Source organism: Apodemus sylvaticus, chromosome 17 (genome assembly GCF_947179515.1).
Source record: "Apodemus sylvaticus chromosome 17, mApoSyl1.1, whole genome shotgun sequence".
Lineage (NCBI taxonomy): Eukaryota > Metazoa > Chordata > Mammalia > Rodentia > Muridae > Apodemus > Apodemus sylvaticus.
Window position 1 is genome coordinate 38,086,869 of NC_067488.1, and position 15,736 is coordinate 38,102,604.

A 15,736-nucleotide genomic window follows, 5' to 3' on the forward strand; every position below is an offset into this window, starting at 1 on the left:
GAGGGAGAGTGGGAACTCTCAAGGAATTGGGTAACATGGAGGAGGTAGATGAGATATGTAGATGAAAAATTTGCATAGGAAGTTCTCAAAAGGAGTCAACTGTATTTTTAAAAGAAAGACAAAAAAGAAACATGCAACCAAAAGTTATTCTTAGGGTGAGGTCTATATGTTTGAAGCACGTGTGTGTAGAAGCTGAGACAGAGATCAACGAGGAACTTTCTTAGAAGGTAATGACAGGAAGAAGTGAAATCTGGACTAACTCCATGTTTCATGGCCAAGTGTTGCTCTTTTTTAACCCATTTTCCTTTAATTAAGATGAGGAGACTATGACAGATAATTAAGAAATAGGTTCTATTTTTAAATTTATGCTTTGAAAAACAGATAAAAATCTGTACTGTTTTTATAGGTTAATATTTGGGTGACTAGTCAAAACCTAAATTTGTTGGTCTTTGGATGTCAGCTGGAAGCCAAATGGCCTTTTTCTAGGCTGGCCAGCTCAATCATTTTGGCTGGTGGGGAGTATTCTTGCAGGAAACCAAATAGGAGCTGGCCAGATGCATTGGCAAAGGATGGCTGGAAGGCTTCTTTATTAAAATCAATCATAGTGATTGAGACATCCTAGGAACTGCTGTCTTGATGGCATCAGAAAGGAACATGCCAGTGTGTTGTGCAGGCTGATGTCTTTTTGTGGGGAATACAAAGGATGTAGCCCCCCTTAAGCTCCCACCCTCAAAGCTTCTCAAAGACAGGAAACATCCTCACCATCACCAGGCAGGCTGAGCCATGGGCAAAGAATGTATTGTGTCCTGGGCATTGGACCAGGCAGCAATTTGATTATGATTTGGCAGGCACCAAGACTCCAAAGTAATTTTGATCCTGCCCCAATCACAAGTGAGTATGAAGTCATAAAATGAGAACAGTGGAATGGCAACCTTTCCAACCCCCTCATTTTATAGAACCAGACACATGGACACACCGGAAGGGAAGGAGCTAGAGTGAACTCTCTTGGGGGGGGGGGGGAATTCTATCTATTTGCTTTCTGGTCATGTGGCTTTGGGAACTGGTTGCTCAGTGTTTCTGGGCTCTAATCTGCTCCTACGTACCATGATCATAGCACTGTCTCTTTGACAGAACTTAGGAGCCTTGATCTCTGGATGTAAAATACTGAGCAGGCCATCTGGCACAGAGGATTCATGATATATATTATGGCAGGAGCAACATGCCCTGGGACATGCAACTGGGAACTGGCTGATCCAGAGTTTGAATTAAAGGCTCTGATTCCAAGTCCATGTTCTTAGCTTCATGTCTTTTTACTGCACATGCACAAATAAAAATAAACATATATATATATACATATATATACATATATATATATATATTGTGTGTGTGTGTGTGTGTGTGTGTGTGTGAGAGAGAGAGAGAGAGAGAGAGAGAGAGAGAGAGAGAGAGAGAGAGAAGAGAGGAAAAAGTTATAGCTAAGAAAAAGAAAAGCATCATAGTATCCTTAAGCATTGATCAGGAAGGGCACTGGGATGTTCATTCTAAGCTAAGAAAAGTTGTCTCCACCATATCTTCCGAGAACAGGTTGCTGGGAAGGGAAGAACTGTTTCTTGTCACTCCCTCTACCCCCTACTCCATGCTCAGGTTGGTTGTAGCATTAGTGTAGGCCCTTTCAAGAGTGGAGTTAGGGGTTGCTTTGAAACTTAGTCCTGCCTTGAAACTGAAAGAGTTAAATGGTATGTCGGGGTTTTAACCATTTAGTAGAACAGTATATCTGAGAACAATGAACTATCTTTATTTCTAATAATTAGCTGCCTTGCTCATTCCTAATGAGTTTCCTGAATCTATAATTCCTTAGCATCAACAAAGAGTTCATTTATTTAACCACTTACTCAGCTTAATAAATTAGCATATATGTTAATGGTTTATGTATAATGGTAGACCCAATACTGAACTATCAAATTGCTCCAGCTGAGTTGATTTGTGCTATGAAAGAGTAAGCTCTAGCCACTATGGACATGGGGACCATTTCTGATTGCCCAAAGAACTTAGAAGGACAATAGTAGAGGCGAGCAAAGGGCACAAACCTGAAGGAGTTACCAAGTAGCTTGTGATTAAGATTCTTCAGGTATAAAGTGCTTGTATAAAGCTCCCACAGTTGGAAACTTACAGCAGTGTGTGTTTCAAAAGTTTATTAAACTGGAGGGTGTATTGATAGGATACAGGAGAGATTATAAAGCTAATTTATGGGAATTCAGGAGACAGGCAGGTACAGTAGGCTGTGAGTGATGTCCTTGGAGTTGTTCATCTTGATAAGTGAAGGAAACATGATGTTTCCCTATGTGTAAGAACATCTGTTTATGTTTAAATGACAAACAGATGTGAGACACACTGTAGTGTCAATGTTCAGAACAAGCAGCAGGGGATGCACTAACTGAGGTAACAGCTTTATGGAGAAAATGATTCAACCAGTCTGTCTTGATTTTTGTACCTGTAAGGTAGAAATAATGGAAATATCCGATGTATAGGGTTTCTTGGAGAAATTAATAAGAGTTTCATAAATTACAAGGAAAATTAATTTAACCTCATGACTATTTTGGTGGTGTTACATCATCATCATTAGTATTATTTTTGTGCATTTAGTACAAAGAAATGTCAAGTAGATGGCTTTTGAGATAATAAATTCTATAAGGATGAGTGTTGTATAGGGGTCTGCCTCTGCTGTGGGGTGCCCAGAGGAGGCAGGCCAAAGACCAGAGACCATAGTCAGTGTTTCCCACCTTGGGTCAGACACTGTTACATACCCGACTGGAAGGAGAACAGTGGTGTGTACCACTAGGTGAGGAGGTCAGGAACAGGGCTGGTGTGTCTATGTTTCCCCTCCAAACATCTACTTGCAAAGCAGGAAGAGGAAGGCAGAGCTGGCCTGAACAGGATCAGGCCCAAATGGGAGTGCGTGCTGAGTGTTGGAGGGGCAGAAGAGAAAAACCTCATTCAGGAGTCTTAGGTGTGGCTGTTTTAAGTAAAGCCTTCCTTGAGGTGATCATTAATGAAGCAGTTCCTTGAGACAATCCTTGCTTGTTCATATCACTTTGTTTGGTAGTGGATGTGAATACATATACTTATGCAAGGTGAACTAGGTATTATATACCTCTTGGCGGAAGGAATACCCACAAAAAGGGAAGGTCTTTGGCTGAAAGCTTAGAATATATAAAGGCCTCATTAGCATGGGGAAGCATTTCAGGAATCTCAGGTGCTAGCTGGATGGGTTCTTATCTGGAGAAAGGAAGTTGAACTTAGGATCTTAACCAAGGCTACTTGTCATTCTTCAGGTAGAGTTCTGGGTGTTTTTTAATTCTGCAGAAAAGGTCAGAGAAGGAGAAATCCTGCCAATGAAGGGAGTCCTGCACATAGCCCAGAGCCCCAGAAGGCTATCAAGTCAATGGAAGACTTCAATCTTAATTAGCAGAGTTTTCCCACAAATGAGGAAGATGGATTAGGAAAGAATGGGAAAGGAAGCAAAGAGACAATAATCACATTCATTGGGCTGGACTGATGGTTTGGCAGTTATGAATACATGTTGATCTTTCAGAGGATCAGGGTTTGGGTTCCAGAAACCACACACACATACACACTACAATTCTTTGCAACTCCATTTACTGGGGATCTTATGTCCTCTTCTGACTTCCTTTAGCACCAGGCATGGATGTGCTCCACAAAACATTCATACACCAAAAATAAAAATAAATCTTTGAAAATTAGTTGTATTAATTTGGGGGGGGGATAAAATGAGGATCTGAAGGGTAATAGAGGTATAGAAAGAAAGGACAACTAGTGACTCTTTTATGAACTGGCATGTGAGGCCTCTTCATTAATGTGGGCATTGTAGGAATCTAAATTCTCCAGAGAAATTGAAGCAACAGGAGATTATTTCTTTATATTTCTCTATCACTGTTTATCACTGATCTATATTTATATCTTATCCCTCTCTCATCTCAGTGCCTCTAGATCTATGTCTCTTTATTTCAGACTCTCTAGGCCTATGTATTTATATCTGTATTATATGTCTGTCAGTCATCTATCTATCTATCTATCTATTATCTATCTATCTATATCTATCTATCTATCTATCTATCTATCTATCAATCAATCATCTCTATTGATCCAAAGTCAGGGTTCTTTTTATTTCTGCTCTAATATAACTAGTGTGTATTAGTCAGGATTCTCTACAGTAACAGAACTTATAGAATGAATATATACATGAATAATATATTTATACATGAATATATTAACAATATATTCACATAAATATACATATATATAATTTATTAGTGTTGCTTCCAGGTTGTGGTCCAACTAGAACAACAGTTGTTGTCTACCAGTGGAAGGTCCAATAGTCTGGCTTTTGTTTAGTCTATAAGGCTGGATGTTTCAGGTGCTTTTTGGTATATTCCAGAATTCTTAGGAAGTATATTTTATTCTTCTGCATGCTGACCTCCAGTTGAACCAGCACCATTTGTTGAAAAGGCTATCTTTTTTCCATTGGATGTTTTCAGCCCCTTTGTCGAGGACTCCAAATGGATCAAGGACCTCCACATAAAGACAGATACTCTGAAGCTAATAGAAAAGAAACTGGGGAAGACCCTTGAGGACATCAGTGCAGGGGGAAAGTTTCTGAACAGAACACCAATAGTGTATGCTCTAAGATCAGGAATTGACAAATGGGATCTCATAAAATTACAAAGTTTCTGTAAAGCAAAGGACACCATCAAAAGGACAAATTGGCAACCAACAAATTGGGAAAAGATCTTTACCAACCTTACATCAGATAGAGGGCTAATATCCAATATATACAAAGAATTCAAGAAGTTAGACCCCAGAAAACCAAATAACCCTATTAAAAATGGGGTACAGAGTTAAACAAAGAATTCTCACCTGAAGAACTTCGGATGGCGGAGAAACATCTTAAAAAATGCTCAATTTCATTAGTCATCAGGGAAATGCAAATCAAAACAACCCTGAGATTTCAGAATGGCTAAGATTAAAAACTCAGGAGACAGCAGGTGTTGGCAAGGATGTGGGGAAAGAGGAACACTCCTCTACTGCTGGTGGGCTTGCAAATTGGTACAACCACTCTGGAAATCAGTCTGGCAGTTCCTCAGACAACTGGGCACGTCACTTCTGAAAGATCCTGCTATACCACTCTTGGGCATATACCCAGAGGCTTCCCCAGCATGTAATAAGGATATATGCTCCACTTTGTTCATAGCAGCCCTATTTATAATTGCCAGAAGCTGGAAAGAACCCAGGTATACCTCAACAGAAGAATGGATGCAAAAAATGTGGTATATATACACAATGGAGTACTATTCAGCCATTAGAAACAAGGAATTCATGAAATTCTTAGGCAAATGGATGGAGCTGGAGAACATCATACTAAGTGAGGTAACCCAGTCTCAAAAGATCAATCATGGTATGAACTCACTAATAAGTGGATATTAACCTAGAAAACTGGAATACCCAAAACATAATCCACACATCAAATGAGGTACAAGAAGAACAGAGGAGTGGCCCCTGGTTCTGGAAAGACTCATTGTAGTAGTATAAGGCAAAACCAGAACAGGGAAGTGAGAAGGGGTGGGTGGGAGAAGAGGGGGAGGAAAGGGGGCTTATGTGACTTTTGGGGAGTGGGGGGCCAGAAAAGGGGAAATAATTTGAAATGTAAATGAAAATATATCAAATAAAAAAAAAGTAGATTTTAATGCCAGGAAAGGATGGACTCATTGGTGTGAACAAGAGCAAGCAAGCAAAAATAACAATCTTTCCTGTTCCAAATCCTTTACATAGGCTGCCAGAAGAAGGCATGGACTAGATTAAAGTTGTATCTTTCCATCCCAAAATAGCTGGGTTAAAATTGGGTCTTCTATTTTTAAATGATTTAATTAAAAAAATTGCTCAGAGGTATACCCTGATGTTTGGATTCTAGTTAAATCCAGACATAGTCGACCATCAAAAATAACCATCACATAAACATATATGACAAGGGTAAATGGGACTCTACTCATTCAATCATCATATATTAGAATGAGAAACAGAGAATAAAGCTCTTTTTCTTAAATTGTATTATTATTATATACGAGTCAATTCCTATGCCTGTATTTAAGTTTTACATCCCCCAAGGAGTAGATCTGTGGCTGGACCAAGGTCTTTTATCTTGAGAACAGTCTATATACCAGGTAGTGTTTTACAAATGAGAATCAGGGGTTAAGAGCAGTGAGTGAGTAAAGGAATTGTGAAAGCCTTGGTTTTTGCCAGCTGGTCAAAATTCTTAGTGCTAAATTAATTAATCTGTCTATCCTAGGTATGATACAATGCAAAAATAATAAACTGGAAGTATGGACATCTGTGTTATAGTTCATCTCTAGACTAAGCTATGATATGAGGAATCATGTATGTAGCCAGTACTCCATTATGTTGATGGATGTTAGAGAATGCTTCTTAATATATACAGACAACTGCTACCCTGTCACATTAGTTCCCTAGACATACTAAAATTTCTACAACCATGGTTTCTTTTAGCTGTTAACGAAATTGTAAATTACTCTTCCTTGAGGTGGAGCAAGGTCTCTGAAACATAGACCATGCCATCAAGCTCTGCTTGAGCTTTGAGTGCAGACAGTTCATACAGTTGAACTGAACAGTCTGTCTGCCTCATGTTACATGGCATACTGGTGATTCCACAAGAACTTTCCTTTGGAAATAGTGTAGAACAGGTTCAAAATAATACGGAGGAGCAGAGGAAAGTGTAACACAGTCACGTATGCCAACTGAAGAGGTACAGTATTCAAGGATGTAGGGTATAGCTGTCTTGCTCTCATTTGTTGAATGCCTTGATATAGAGAATCATCTATTAACTGAGGAGGTTGTTGTACTTATTCTTAATACAAAATGAAGTATTTGCTTTTGTCTTTATAATAAAAATATTCATAGGATGCACATTATGTAATATCATTTGTGTTCTGCAGAGCAGTGCTAAAATACAAGATTTGATGCCTTGTATACAATAGCCATTTCTCACAAATTTTCACTGTGATTTGTCTTATTATGGGGAGTTAGAACGGCAAGCCAATTTTGATTTTAAGATTGTTCCAGATATCTGTGTATTCTGGAACTGGTTTGAAAAGAAATAGCACAAGCACTGTAGTTTAACTCCATCTCTTCTGTGCATTGTGTCATCTTCCTTCTTCTATTCTCAGCAGGAACCTTGGAGATGCTGCCGCCAAAAGTTCAAGTGAACTCCCTAGAGATGGGATTTGGCAGGAATATTTGAGGCCATGAGTTGAAAGATTGTTAGCCAGGAATAAGCTAGGGTAAGAGACCTAAAGCTGTCAGAAATGCATGATGCAGCAGCAAGAGGTTGGCCAGTGCCACCTCACTGGGCCCAGGATTCCTGGAATTGATCCCAGGGAGTCACAAAGAGAAGAGGGAAGGCATGGAGAGCCATACCTCATGTTGCCAAGGCAAACGTATAATTATTGCTGACAACATACTAATCTCAAAGATATTAAAATTGATCTTCGCTGAGAGGTTTGTATGAGAAATATGATTTGAATTAGACTTTGTGGTGCCTTCAAAAAACTTTATAGTATGAATAAGTAAATGTAAAAGGGGTATCAGAATAGATACAGATGATTATTCTAATCTCAACATTCCACATTTTCATATCAAAATGATAGTGTTTGTGTGGCTTTTTAGACTCTCACTCACTCATTTACAGCATAGATGCTGTGTAGTGTTCAGACTTGTGTGATGATAGGTTAACTATTTGTCATATTAACATACATTTTCAAAGCATATTGACTAAATATTTTCATCATAAGAATGATATTTTTACCTTTTGTTCTCTAACAACCCTAAACTGCATCAGATATAATAATCAAGTGCTGAATTAGAGCAAAGAAAACAAAAATGTCCTGGTCTGTCTCTCTGCTTTCGTATTTCAAATGTATCTGTTAATGGAAATGGTAGATTTTTCCATTCACTCAGGGAATGGATTCAGCAGAAATGTAAAAGAATAGGATCATATGTCACTCAGGATAGGCTAGAGTATGTGGTGATAACCAAAGCTTCAATGGAGATGCAGTGTCTCTGAGCCACAGGTTCTTCACTCTACCAGTTATGTAGTGAGTCTCTTTATTGATACTCTGCTCAAATAATATGGACTGAAGTACATCTCCCACAAAATGTTTTTGATGAAATCTTAATCCCCAATAGGATGGCATTATGAGCAAGAGCCTTTGGTTAATAATGAAGTTGGAACAAAGTTTGAGGTGGGAAACCTCTGTGATAGGACTTGTATCTTTATGAAGTTTGTATGAATCAACTTTCCACAGCCCTTCAATGTGAAGATGTGAGGATATATGTGAGAAGTCAGGATGAGGAGAATTTGTTAAAACTTTATCAAGCTAGCCACATCTTAGTCTTGGATTTACAGGCTCAGAATTAGTTTCTATTGGACCAGTCACTCAAACAACTGTCATTTATAAAAGCCTGAATCAGTCTATAAAACACATCAATTTTGTAGCAGTGGACAAAAGATAAGGCAGACCCTCTGATACTGGAGCTGTTTCTTGGATGTCATTCTCACTTAGTTTTGCTCGTGTTCTCATGAGTCCACAAAAATCACATGACCAAGACTGAGATCAGAGTGGTACAGAGTTCTCATCTTCTTACACACCCAAAAATGTATACAAGTTATTTGCACTTTTATTTGCACTGTGCTGAAGCAAGGTGTACTATTTGCATTGCATTAGGCAAGGAAGCAGAGGGCATCTGTCTGATTAGCTAACTAGTGAGACCACATCTCTAGATGATATCCTCTAATAGAGATATCAATAGTTAAATTTTTGATTTATATTTGTCAGTTTCTTAAATTTAGAAAAGAAGGCTGGAGAAGAAGCAAAAATATGTTGTATGTATTCTGATCTCAGAAAATCAGACTTTTTTTAAGTGATCAGAAAAGTAGAGAATGAGGATTAGGGGAAAAAATAGAATATCCCTTGATTTCTTGCTTGCATTTCACCCCAATCCCCTGCCGTGTATGTACTGCTTTGCTTGTTTTCTTTGAGAAAAATCCCTGTAAGACATTGCTACTATTTTCAATTTATAAGATGGAAAATTGAGGCTTCATGGTTTTATACAAGGCACTGAAGGGACAAAGAGATCTAAACCACCCATAGCTGTCTAAAGCTTCCCTGCTGAAAGCAGGTATGTTAATCTCAGAATAAGAACATAGCCATAGCAAAATGGAAAAGGTATGTCATTCTCCTAGAAGGTTTGATGGTAGACTTCAGGTTAGTCTATGGAGAAGAGAGTCCTCTGGTGCTGTACTGTAACTTCTTGAGTCCTCAAACTTGCATCCATCCATTTAGGAATATGTGTTCTCATTTACCAAAGTGATTTTATTGAGCATTATATACAGTCATTCCAGTAAATACATAGTATATAGCTTTGGATAGGAGGGGTAGATCTTTGCTTCTGTGTCCTTAGATATTCTTAGTGAAGGCAGTTTCTCAGCCATCAGTTTAATTACAATGAATGCCTCCCCAAACAGGTGAAGGATGTGAGAGCTAATCCTCTCTTTTGGACCAGTCAGAGCTTTCAGGGAAGACTATGCTTAATTTTGGGGTCTGTTGGTGAATTACAGAGCAATGGCTGGTTGCCTGTGACTGGTCTGATTTGCCCCTCCCCACCATACAGGAAGTGCTGGCTTGCTGAGAAGACAGACTTGAAGTGATATATGCCTTCTACCTTACCGTGGGTCACCTATTACATAAGTTATAATATAGCAAGAAGGGCCTCACTAGATGCTGGACAGAAGCTGAAGCTACATTCTTCGATGTCCCAGACTTCTGAACCATGAACCAACTAACTACATCTGAGTTATCCTGTTCAAGAGAAAATAGACAGGTAATCATAAGGACCTTGATTTTCAGGTTGAATTAAGAGCTCTTTCCATTATAAAACTCTCAGCTTGAATCTCATTATTTACAGACACTGGGGTTTGCAGAGGTAGTATGAAAGACCACAACAATTACTTCAGTTAAGGCAGGACTGCAAGTTTCCCTTAAATAATTCTAGGCACACATTTCCACCCTGTCTACCTCCCTTGTGCCCACTTAGACAGTACTGCAGGTCCCAAATTGCCAATTACCTCCTTCCATCATCCTCTGCCGTATTTTCAGGTATTTTGGAATAACTTCAGGACCCTACATAGGATGTAATACTTACTACTGTGGCAATGTGTCATAACACTGGTATCCCACCAAAATAAACCAGGAGTTTTAAATTAATATCTATTCTTAGGTCCTATCTACATCAATTTTGATTATAGTGGTTTGATATATATTTTGTGTCTCATCAAGTTTAAAAACCTGAACTAATTATTTTTAAAATATAATATTTTTATTAATTTAATATATGCATGCAACAGATTTTAATTATGTAATCCATTTCTTTTTAACTCCTCCTAAATCCAATCTTCCTCTATCTCAACTTCTTTCCTGCTTTTGAAGTAATATTCCAACTCCAATTTGAGTTGCCTATATCCTCATGGGTGTGGGGTTTTTCATTAGAGCATGATCCACCCACCCGGGGTCACACCCTTAAGAAAAACAGATTCTCCCTCTCCCAACAGTCATCAGCTGCCAGTAGCTCCTCAGTTCTTGACAGTGCTAGAAGTTTGACTGGCTTGATCATGTGCAGATCTTATACAGGCAAGCACAGATGCTGTGAGTTTATGGGTGTGATGATTCTGTCATGTCCTGACTTCTACCTCTTCTTCCATGCTGGTGCCTAAGCCTTAGTGTGAGGGAATGTGAAATTTACAACTTAGTACTCCACAGGTGCTCACTGTCCATGCTGTGTCCAGTTGTGAGTTGCTTTGAAGCACTGTCTATTGTGCAAAATAACTTAGCTCTTGAGGTCTAAGGGTTGTATTCTTCCATGAGTATGTCATATGAAATCAGAGGGTGGTTTGATATTTCTACTTACTTCTAAAGTTTGGTTCCACTGCTCTACTGTAGCAAGTTTCATACATCTTCATGTTCTCCCTTATTTATAGTCCTCATAAGACCACAAGTTCCACCACTGTAGCATTGCTATGCCATGATTATCTTAGATTCCTTAACATTGGGACATGGAGGTATCCAAGAAATATTTGTACATTAAAAGGATCACACATCAATGAAGTTACCATGGAATTTCCACAATGAATTTATTATGCTTTCTTTTGAGATTCCCTACTTCATTTGATAGAGAGACACATCTCTCAATTACTTCTCAATTTTCAGCATAGCTTGATCAAACCAAGGACTCCATAAAAGCTCTTTTGGTGGAAGCTGCTTTATTTTCCTTATCTGAATTCCATTCTTTTGATTTCACCCTACAGAGATAAACAGCTCATACATATAAAGCTGAAAGCTGTGGGACCATCATACTATATATCATTGAGTTTGAGATGGAAATATTGTGTTTTTGTCTTGGGTCTATTATTCACTAAAGACACTAGAATTGAGAGAATAGTTTTAAATGGGTAGCTGTCATGACACTATAATGTATGATTTATCTTAATTAGGAGTTTCTATTGCTGTGATGAAACAATTGACCAAAGTCTGCTAGGGGAGGAAAAGGTTCATTCATCTTTCATTTCTAGATTACAGTTCATCATTGAAGAAAGTCAGGAACTCAAACAGGGCAGGAATCGGGAGGCAGCAGCTGATACAGAGGTCATGGAGGAATGCTGTTTACTGGCTTGCTCTCCATTGTTTGCTTGGCCTGCTTTCTTTTAAAACCCAGAACCACTAGTCAAAGGATGGCCTCACCCACAATAGCTGGGCCATCCTCTGTCAATCACTAATTATCAAATGCCTATTAGGCCTGTCTACACCCTGACCTTGTGGAGGCATTTTCTTAATTGATGTTCTTTCTTGTGCGATGACTTTAGCTGTGTCAAGTTGAAATAAATCTATCCAGCACAGGTTCTTATAACCAATGTCATCTTTAATCCCCAGTAGTAACCAAATAAGTAGAACAAGATATTTATTTTAGGACATTGGAAAAGAATATTGAACAAGAATCCCAGCTCTCTCTGAATATTATGTATGTTTATGAACCATATGAAGTAACTGCCACTCTCCAAGCTTCAGGTTTTTTAACTACAGAGTATTAATGATCCTATTCTGTCCTATGCCTTCTGTAAGCAAATTGAGAGAGATAATGGCATGAGATGGTAAAATACATTGCCTCTGTATCTAGATTGTTTTGGTGCTTAGCTTCTCTAGTAACTACTCGTGGTCTCAACAACTGACATAACTTTTTGTATTTCTGTTCTCTCATTGAGAAATAAAAGAAATAACGATGCCTAGAGTAGCAGATTCCTGTCGTATTTTAAGGTGTTGATTTTAGGAATTTTCTTATACAGATACAACATGAAGTAACTTGACCAAAATAAGTTGTTATTTGCAGTGATCGCTATTCCATTAAATTAGTATTTCATTTAAATTATTGTTATAATTACTAATGTGTCACAATTTTAGACTATAGACTATACAGTGGCTAACTTTGTCAGCTACCAACTAATAAGCACAAGGGTTTTGCATTGTTGTTGATTAGAATAGGTACATTCAGCACAATAATATTGGCCCAGCAGTTATTTGAAATCTTCAACAATTCACCATCCTTTTCCATAAACATTGTTATCTTGGAATTAGGAGAACTGTACTGATCCTCCTTAATTTTCTGCTGTTCATTTACTGAAAGACATTAACTATGACTTATTATTTCAGAGCTTCATTTGCAAATGGCTACATCTTTTCTCCTTATATAGAAGGGCTCATGCCTGAGTTATAAGAAGTAGCTGAACAAATATTTAATAAATGCTAGGTACTTCCCCTGAACAAGGTATGTGCACCAAAAATTTTGTGTAAACAAAGTACTGGATAAGAATAATCTATATCATTCTCTTAGACTCTGATTTCTGAGGAAGCCATTGTATTCATGCAGTAGAGGCAGCTGTGGTTTTCTGAAAAGCTGGAAAATTTGGCCAAAGAAGCCACAGTAGGGAGCTGGAACAAGCAAGCCATGGATGAATAGCAGAGTATCTGGGCTGATATGTTAGCTTCCCAAAGGCTCTGGATACTTCTACAGTCTTTGCAGGCCAACCAGAATACCCAGCAAAGTGTGGGTTTCTGGATTACAGCAGATAGTGTTTTCAGCATTTAACTGACAAAGGTGAACAAGTTGGTTTTAGGACCACTGACACAAGAGTGACCAGTGTAAATTCAGATTGTTTAGATCACCCTTTCATTATCCAATCAAAGCAGGAAATGAGTGGACTACCAACCAAAAACTTTTCCTGGCAGGTCAGTTAGCTAACAAAGATCATGCAGTGCCTCTAATTCCTTTGTTCATATGCAATTCACAGGACACATGCTATATTCCTGGTTTGGGTCTGGGTGTTACAGTGATAAAGATGAACAATGGTCTTTGTGTCTTGAGAGCTGTCCAAAGCAAGCAGGTGATAATACATGTTCTTAATCATCCTTATTACTTGGAATTATGTTTACTTCAAACTGACTCCAAAATATTTGTTTGCTTGTAATATTAGATATCCATCCTTATAAGACGTGTGCATTTTTCAGGCCGCTTCTCATCAGGATTTCCCTTCATGTTGCTTGTTGACAGAGATAGCATCCTTGAATAAATTGGTTCAAATAGCTCTGCTCATTTTTAGTTAAAGCAGTGATTCTTAACCTGAGGGTTATAATCCCTTTGTGGGGTCACATATCAAATATCTTGCATTTCAGATATTTACATTAAGCTTTGTAAACAGTAGCAACATTTTAGTTTCAAAGTAGTAACAAAATTTTATGGTTAGGGGCCACCGTGACAAAAGGAAAGGTATTAAAGGGTCAAAGCATTAGGAAGATTCAGAATCACTGAGTTAAAGGAAACTCTAGTAAGGCTTAAGAGATCTGGAGTTGTGATCAGGCTGTTCTCTTATTGCAGAGTCATACTTCAGTTGGGTTTCATCTTCTGGTTAGGCCACTGTGTCTCTGTTGCTAGCATTTCTAGATTATAACACCATGGCTTTTCTTGAGTAATCTCTGTAGGATTTTTGTGTTTATAGTCTTAGTGTTACCAACCCAGACTACCATCCTATCTTGCCTTTTCATACCCTACCCTTCCTCAGACTTTCATAAGACTCTTCTTTTTTTGTCTCTGTTGTCTGCTTCTTGTTGAAACATAATAGAGACTTACTGTAAGACATGAAGGAGTTGATTAGTATTCATTTAAATTAAGTAGCATTGCTACTATTAATATGTTTATAGTTATAGACTCCGGTGTAATGGGGTTTGCTAGCTACCAAGCATTATGCACACAAAAGGGTTTAATGATGCAATGAAAAAATGTTATACTAGCTGGAACATTGTCTTATTATGGTGAAGGAAAAGAGAGAGAAAGGATGGGGAAATTCAGGGGAGAGAAAACTTCATCATGGAAATAAGAGTTGATGAATCAAAGAGTATTATGTGAGGACTTACTCTTCAGGCAACATATATATGAGAGAACAAGATCTCCAGAGCTAGATACTTTTTCTGATGCATTTTTTTTGATATAATTATTTACATTTCAAATGATTTCCCCTTTTCTAGCCCCCCCACTCCCCGAAAGTCCCGTAAGCCCCCTTCTCTTCCCCTGTCCTCCCACCCACCCCTTCCCACTTCCCCGTTCTGGTTTTGCCGAATACTGTTTCACTGAGTCTTTCCAGAACCAGGGGCCACTCCTCCTTTCTTCTTGTATCTCATTTGATGTGTGGATTATGTTTTGGGTATTCCAGTTTTCTAGGTTAATAACCACTTATTAGTGAGTGCATACCATGATTCACCTTTTGAGTCTGGGTTACCTCACTTAGTATGATGTTCTCTAGCTCCATCCATTTGCCTAAGAATTTCATGAATTCATTGTTTCTAATGGCTGAATAGAACTCCATTGTGTAGATATACCACATTTTTTGCATCCACTCTTTTGTTGAGGGATACCTGGGTTCTTTCCAGCATCTGGCAATTATAAATAGGGCTGCTATGAACACAGTAGAGCATGTATCCTTATTACATGGTGGGGAATCCTCTGGATATATGCCCAGGAGTGGTATAGCAGGATCTTCTGGAAGTGAGGTGCCCAGTTTTCGGAGGAACCGCCAGACTGATTTCCAGAATGGTTGTACCAACTTGCAACCCCACCAGCAGTGGAGGAGTGTTCCTCTTTCTCCACATCCTCTCCAACACCTGCTGTCTCCTGAATTTTTAATCTTAGCCATTCTGACTGGTGTAAGATGAAATCTTAGGGTTGTTTTGGTTTGCATTTCCCTAATGACTAATGAAGTTGAGCATTTTTTAAGATGCTTCTCTGCCATCCGAAGTTCTTCAGGTGAGAATTCTTTGTTTAACTCTGTACCCCATTTTTTAATAGGGTTGTTCGGTTTTCTGGAGTCTAACTTCTTGAGTTCTTTATATATATTGGATATTAGCCCTCTATCTGATGTAGGATGGTGAAGATCTTTTCCCAATTTGTTGGTTGCCGATCTGTCCTCTTGATGGTGTCCTTTGCCTTACAGAAACTCTGTAACCTTATGAGGTCCCATTTGTCAATTCTTGCTTTTAGAGCATACGCTATT